This window comes from Anopheles moucheti, assembly GCF_943734755.1.
Source record: "Anopheles moucheti chromosome X unlocalized genomic scaffold, idAnoMoucSN_F20_07 X_unloc_21, whole genome shotgun sequence".
Classification (NCBI taxonomy): domain Eukaryota; kingdom Metazoa; phylum Arthropoda; class Insecta; order Diptera; family Culicidae; genus Anopheles; species Anopheles moucheti.
Genome location: NW_026453528.1, coordinates 35001 through 42500, shown reverse-complemented (window position 1 = coordinate 42500; position 7500 = coordinate 35001).

Below are 7500 nucleotides of genomic sequence, written 5' to 3'. Positions count from 1 at the left end.
CCAGCAAGCGGGCTGAAGCGGCGATACGGTCGTCGGTCTGCGTTGCTGTGCGTAGCCTGGCCTCAGCAGCTTCGCACGCATCTCGCGCCCTCGCGATTTCCGGGTTCCACCAGTATAGCGTCGGAGCCTGCCGGAAATTCGTCTTGTGGATCCTCTCCATCGTTGCGTCGCACGCTTCTGTGAGCCCCCTGATCAGGCCCTCAGGTGTGCTTACATCGTCGAAACGACCGATCCCAAGCGCCAGCTTAAAACAAGCCTGATTGAATTGGCTTGTTTTGTAGCGTGTTCCCGCGTGCCGCGTCATGCCTGCTGTACCGCCGTGCCCGTTGCAGTGTGGCCGATGCTGATGTGCACGTCGGCCGCTGGTCGAAGGCAGTTTAGCGCTGAACAGCACGTAGCTGTGGTCGCTACCGGAGTATCTACTGCTCACACTCCAGCTGCCTGGCTCCGCTACGCAGGGACTCGAGAAGCTCACATCGATGACGCTTTCCCGTGCAACACCGTTGCCCTTGAAAGTGGGTGTGTTCCCTCGGTTGAGCGTCCGAAGTCCGAGGTGCTCAACAACACTCAGCAAGTCCTCACCCTTCGCCGTGGTTCTTGAACTGCCCCACTCCTGGTTCCAGGCGTTAAAGTCCCCAGCCAGAACCATGGGATCCTGCCCCGTGAGCGTGAGCTCAACCGCTTCCAGGTAGTCGCCGAGATCCGCTTGTCCGATGTTGGGGGACACATAGCAGCTGGCAAACGTTATCCCGGCTATGGTGGCAACTACCAGCCCAGGCACCGATGAACTCCCCAGTCGTTGGATGGGGTAGCCGCCAGTCGCCACTACCGCTACGCTCTGAGCCTCGTCGACCGCCCACCGCACGCTGTCTCTAGGTGGTTTGTACAGCTCGCACGCTATCACCACCTGCGCTCCGATCTCCCTAGCCGTCTGCAGCATGATGTCCTGCGCTGCACGGCTGCGCCCGAGGTTTATCTGCAAGACCTTCAGACCTTCCGGGTGCAGGACGGGTGTCCTACTCGGTGAGGGCCCTTGCAGACCGCACAGCACACCTCCGCTGTGCAGGCTCGGGCCAGGTGACCCGGTTGGCCGCAGCGGATGCACGCAGCTGTCCGATCCACCTCGCTCCGGCAGCTGGCCCGAAGGTGACCGAATTCCAGGCACCTGAAGCACCGTTGCTCTCGCGACGTCGAAGCCTGTGCCGTCCGCACAAGGCACGAGGTGTACTTTATCAGTACATGTCGGTCCTTCAACTGCTCCGCCGCCTTCTCCGGAACGCGAACGAACGCCACCTTCGTTCCGTTCCAGGCTTTTCGCAGCTGCACGGCAGACTCCTCCACCGGCGACTGTGCAAGGCTGGCTAGAGCCAGCGCCACGTCCTGCTCCTTCGCTAAAGGGTCAATAGCGTCGACCCGGACCTCCACCATTGGCGTCACCAGTCTGGCGGCAGCTGGCTGGTCTCCCCGAGCGCACACCTCCTGCACGCATTTCAGGATCGCAGCCGTATCTGCTCCCTTCTCCACGTCCATTACCAGACGCGAACGCATGGTCCGACGTCCGACCCCCAGCTGGCTGTTGAAACGCTGCAACTCGGGAGCTGCTCGTACCAGCTGGTACACCTCGTCCCAGCTCTGGCCCTCCGCCGGTGCAACCTCGATAGCATCCAGCTTTGTTCTGCGCTGACGCTGTTGCGCCTGACCTCCACGTTGCGCACCAGACGTACTGGCCACACCTTGCTGTTGCTGCAGCTGGGCCTGCGGCCGTTGCGGCTGGGGCCGTTGTTGCGGTTGCTGCCGCTGCTGCTGCTGCTGACGTTGCGGGAGCTGTGGCCACTGTTGCTGCCGCTGTAGATCAGCCGCCTGCTGACGTGGCGGCTTACGGCGCACCACCTCAACCCAGGAGCCGCCATCCGTCGTCTGAGGTGGCTTGCTCGTTGCCACCACCGCGTCCTGCTGATGTCCACGCTGCTGCGTGGCTCTTTCTGGCTGTTGCTGCACAACAGGCTGGTTATGGCCGATGGACTGCGCCACCAGCGTCGTGAGCAGCTCCCGCTCCTTTCGCAGCTCTTCCCGCAGCTGCAGGTTATCGGCGATCAGCCGCTCCTCCCGTTGTCGCGCCTCGAGACGCGCCTCACGCAGGTCCTGCCGAGCCTGCTCGGCCGCCGTTTCAAGCTGTACACGCAGGAGCGACACCTGCTCCTCCAGCTTCTTAACGACCGTGAGAAGCGTCTCGTTGTCAAGCTTTGCTTCGCTGATCATGCGTCGCACCTCGCTCGACGGGGAACCTCCACAGCCAGTCACCAACTTGGCCGCGTACTTGCTGGAGCTAGTGGCTCCGCTCACAGCAACGCCCTCCATTACAGGCGTCAACGGGACAGTGAGCCTCTTGCTCGAGCTCGCTCCTGGTTTGCCTTTGCTGGCAGCACTCGACTCGTCCACCGAGGGAGTGCGCCCCCTCAAAGTTCTATCCATGGCCTTCAGAAGGCCAGCCTGCTTGGTTGGGAATTACTGGATATATATTTGCTTCTTCTGAAACAAAAACAAATATTAATTCCAGCAATAGATGATAAAAAACCAATAAGGACTCAAAAAATTATTTCCAGGTTCGCCTCCTTATCCAGCGTTGAGATCACCGCCTGTCAGTATGCAACCCGCATACACCGACCCGGGTTGCCCGCTGGTGCCGACGTTGAAGTCTCCCAAGCGATGCTGGTTGTTGTCTCCACTAGCCGTAATACCGGTACCGACCACCAGGTGACGCCACTCGCGAAAGCTCCGCGGTTCCCAATAGATGGCGCTGTTTGGTGTCTCCGCTAAAGCTCGCTGCCGGTGGTAGACTGCGGACTTGCTCCAGTTCACCGCGGACGTGCTGGATCGCTGTCAGGGGTTCACTGCGAACTTGTTTGACGTCGCTGTCAAGACGCGAACGCGTTCCAAGCCGCACATTCACACGCGCCGACACACCTGACGCCGCTCTGCCGCTATTTTGCACGCACTATTTTATGCACTTTTCGGCTATTTTCTTTGTATTACCGTTTATAAAACCGTTTATCGGTGCCGACACTATGATTTAATAACGCCACTTAATGTTTTTATTCGCCTTTTCTGCGTTATTTCCGCACTTTACTGCTCCCATACAAAATGTATGGGGAGACTTTCAACGCACTTTCCAGGCGAGCATCGTCCTGTTTCACTGATATAACGCCATAGGCGACTAAAGGGCACAATAATTAGGCACTATAAACACTTTCCCGTCCTTTTTCTGCTGTTTTTGCACGCAATTTTTCACTTTTCAAGGGAGCGACACAGAAGCACGTCCTAACACTGCAAATGACAGCTACGCACACAGGGATAACTGGCTTGTGGCCGCCAAGCGTTCATAGCGACGTGGCTTTTTGATCCTTCGATGTCGGCTCTTCCTATCATTGTGAAGCAAAATTCACCAAGCGTAGGATTGTTCACCCTTTCAAGGGAACGTGAGCTGGGTTTAGACCGTCGTGAGACAGGTTAGTTTTACCCTACTGGTGTGTGCTGTTTGCCGCTATCTTAACGGAATTCCTGTGCAGTACGAGAGGAACCACAGGTACGGACCACTGGCTCAATACTAGTTCGACCGGACTTTGGTATGACGCTACGTCCGCTGGATTATGCCTGAACGCCTCTAAGGTCGTATCCAATCCGAGCTGATAGCGCTTCTCAAACCCATTAGGTGATCGGAAGCTAGCGGGCTTAACAACCCTCCGAGATCCGTCGGTGCTGCCCCGCGCACACTGACGTCTCATCCCCGCTATAGCACTAGACTGAGCCGCAACGGGCGGGAGCACGCTGCACGTGGAAGTACCTTACCACAGGGAACCCTGGTGGCTGTGTTTCCGTCGACCGTGGATACAACTAGTTTCGACACCTTCGACCGCCCGCAAACGACGGGACTACAGGCTGGGAGCTGCGAGTTGTAGAGATGCGTTCGCATCGATCCTCTCAGGCGACCCATGCTTGCTGGTGCTCGCGTTCACTTTGGGAATGGAGTGTTCGCGAGAGTGATTGTTGTGTTGTGTGTGTACAGTTGGTGCTTGCGTGCACTCCCATAGTGGAGTGTTCGCGAGCTTAAAACGCTAAGTCCCGATTAATACTCTCCTCGCAACATTATGTGCGTGGCTCCACGCCAAGTGGGATTAGCGGTGCGAAACGCGATTGGTAAAGTCGATGGTGATGTGCGTACCAACAGGCGATTTGTTAAGTCAAATGCGAACTGTGGTGCAACAGGCAATGTGTGTTTATTATCAGGTGTTGTTGGAAGTCAATACGATTTGACTTTCAAAAATTTTTCTAAGTCCCGATTTTTTTTCTCGTCGAGTAACTACAATGCACTATTTCTATCGCAGCGGACTTGCGGTTCATGGCCTAAATGATCGCGAACGAACACGTATTCGCAAAAAAATTTTTGTATGAAAAAGTCACCACTCGGGTACCTCCATACAAAAGTACCAAGTTCGGGTCGAGTGGTCGATGGACGTCGAAGGTGAAAATTTTTCATCATCGAAAATTTTTTCCAAAGTTGAAGCAATTGGGCCCTAGAGTATGAAAAGTGAAACCACAGATCGATATGAGAAATAAAAATTTTTGTATGAAAAAGTCACCACTCGGGTACCTCCATACAAAAGTACCAAGTTCGGGTCGAGTGGTCGATGGACGTCGAAGGCGAAAATTTTTCATCATCGAAAATTTTTTCCAAAGTTGAAGCAAATGGGCCCTAGAGTATGAAAAGTGAAACCACGGATCGATTTGAGAAATAAAAATTTTTTGTATGGGAGGGCCCCTGCTAGAACATTTTTCCCAAGTGCGACCATTTTACCCAGTGAGTCAAAAAAAAATTTTTTTCACGGTGACTCAAAACTTCAATATTAGACTTCCCTGAGTATGAAAAGTGAAACGAAAATCATTTTTGAAAAGAAAAAAATTTTGTATGGGAGGGCCCCTGCTAGAACATTTTTACCAAGTGCGACCATTTTACCCGGTGAGTCAAAAAAAAATTTTTGTATGGGAGGGCCCCTGCTAGAACATTTTTCCCAAGTGCGTCGATTTTGGGTCGCCGACACAAGCTCGGGTCAAAAAAATTTTTTTTTCACGGTGACTCAAAACATCAATTTTAGACTCCCCTGAGTATGAAAAGTGAAACGAAAATCATTTTTGAGAAGAAAAAATTTTTGTATGGGAGGGCCCCTGCTAGAACATATTTCCCAAGTGCGTCGATTTTGGGTCGCCGACACAAGCTCGGGTCAAAAAAATTTTTTTTTCACGGTGACTCAAAACATCAATTTTAGACTCCCCTGAGTATGAAAAGTGAAACGAAAATCATTTTTGAGAAGAAAAAATTTTTGTATGGGAGGGCCCCTGCTAGAACATTTTTCCCAAGTGCGTCGATTTTGGGTCGCCGACACAAGCTCGGGTCAAAAAAATTTTTTTTTCTCGGTGACTCAAAACATCAATTTTAGACTCCCCTGAGTATGAAAAGTGAAACGAAAATCATTTTTGAGAAGAAAAAATTTTTGTATGGGAGGGCCCCTGCTAGAACATATTTCCCAAGTGCGTCGATTTTGGGTCGCCGACACAAGCTCGGGTCAAAAAAATTTTTTTTTCACGGTGACTCAAAACATCAATTTTAGACTTCCCTGAGTATGAAAAGTGAAACGAAAATCATTTTTGAGAAGAAAAAATTTTTGTATGGGAGGGCCCCTGCTAGAACATTTTTCCCAAGTGCGTCGATTTTGGGTCGCCGACACAAGCTCGGGTCAAAAAAATTTTTTTTTCTCGGTGACTCAAAACATCAATTTTAGACTCCCCTGAGTATGAAAAGTGAAACGAAAATCATTTTTGAGAAGAAAAAATTTTTGTATGGGAGGGCCCCTGCTAGAACATTTTTCCCAAGTGCGTCGATTTTGGGTCGCCGACACAAGCTCGGGTCAAAAAAATTTTTTTTTCACGGTGACTCAAAACATCAATTTTAGACTCCCCTGAGTATGAAAAGTGAAACGAAAATCATTTTTGAGAAGAAAAAATTTTTGTATGGGAGGGCCCCTGCTAGAACATTTTTCCCAAGTGCGTCGATTTTGGGTCGCCGACACAAGCTCGGGTCAAAAAAATTTTTTTTTCACGGTGACTCAAAACATCAATTTTAGACTCCCCTGAGTATGAAAAGTGAAACGAAAATCATTTTTGAGAAGAAAAAATTTTTGTATGGGAGGGCCCCTGCTAGAACATTTTTCCCAAGTGCGTCGATTTTGGGTCGCCGACACAAGCTCGGGTCAAAAAAATTTTTTTTTCTCGGTGACTCAAAACATCAATTTTAGACTCCCCTGAGTATGAAAAGTGAAACGAAAATCATTTTTGAGAAGAAAAAAATTTGTATGGGAGGGCCCCTGCTAGAACATTTTTCCCAAGTAAATTCGATTTTACCCGGTGAGTCAAAAAATTTTGAAAAAAATATTTTGCCAAAATCGTGTTCATTGCCTATTATAAGGGACCAGGTCAGCTCACACGCATTTTTGGAGACCATATGGAAAGTGCGTCTGGGATTGCGGAAATTAAGTTTAGAGTGTTAAATGATGGTTTCGCAATCCCGAAAGGCTCAAAATCCACCCTAAGGTTCCCCGGGTGAAATGTGGTTTCCAAGGTGTGAGCACTATCGGTGATAGAGTTGGAATGTGATTTCCAGAGCGCAGGGCGACTGGGCTAGAGCGAAAATCATAGACAAAGGTAAGTATTGGACTGAACAAATCGAAGCAAACGAAAATCATAGACAAGGGTAATGGACTGAACGACTCGAAGCAAACGAAAACCACACACAAGAGTAATGGACTGAACAAATCGAAGCAAACGAAAATCACATACAAGAGTAATGGACTGAACGAATCGAAGCAAACGAAAACCACAGACAAGAGTAATAGAGTGAACGAATCGAAGCAAACGAAAACCACAGACAAGAGTAATAGAGTGAACGAATCGAAGCAAACGAAAACCACAGACAAGAGTAATAGAGTGAACGAATCGAAGCAAACGAAAACCACAGACAAGAGTAATAGAGTGAACGAATCGAAGCAAACGAAAACCAAAGACAAGAGTAATGGAGTGAACGTATCGAAGCAAACGAAAACCACAGACAAGAGTAATGGAGTGAACGAATCGAAGCAAACGAAAGTCATGGACAAGAGTACTGAAAATCGGACCAAACCTCTAGAAGCACACGAAAATCATGGACAAGAGTACTCAAAAACACGGACCAAACCTATCGAAGCACACGAAAACCATGAACACAGGGATAACTGAGAACGAACCTACCTATCAGAGCATGTGAAAGCATGGACAAGAGTACTGAAAATCGGACCAAACCTCTAGAAGCACACGAAAATCATGGACAAGAGTACTCAAAAACACGGACCAAACCTATCGAAGCACACGAAAACCATGAACACAGGGATAACTGAGAACGAACCTACCTATCAG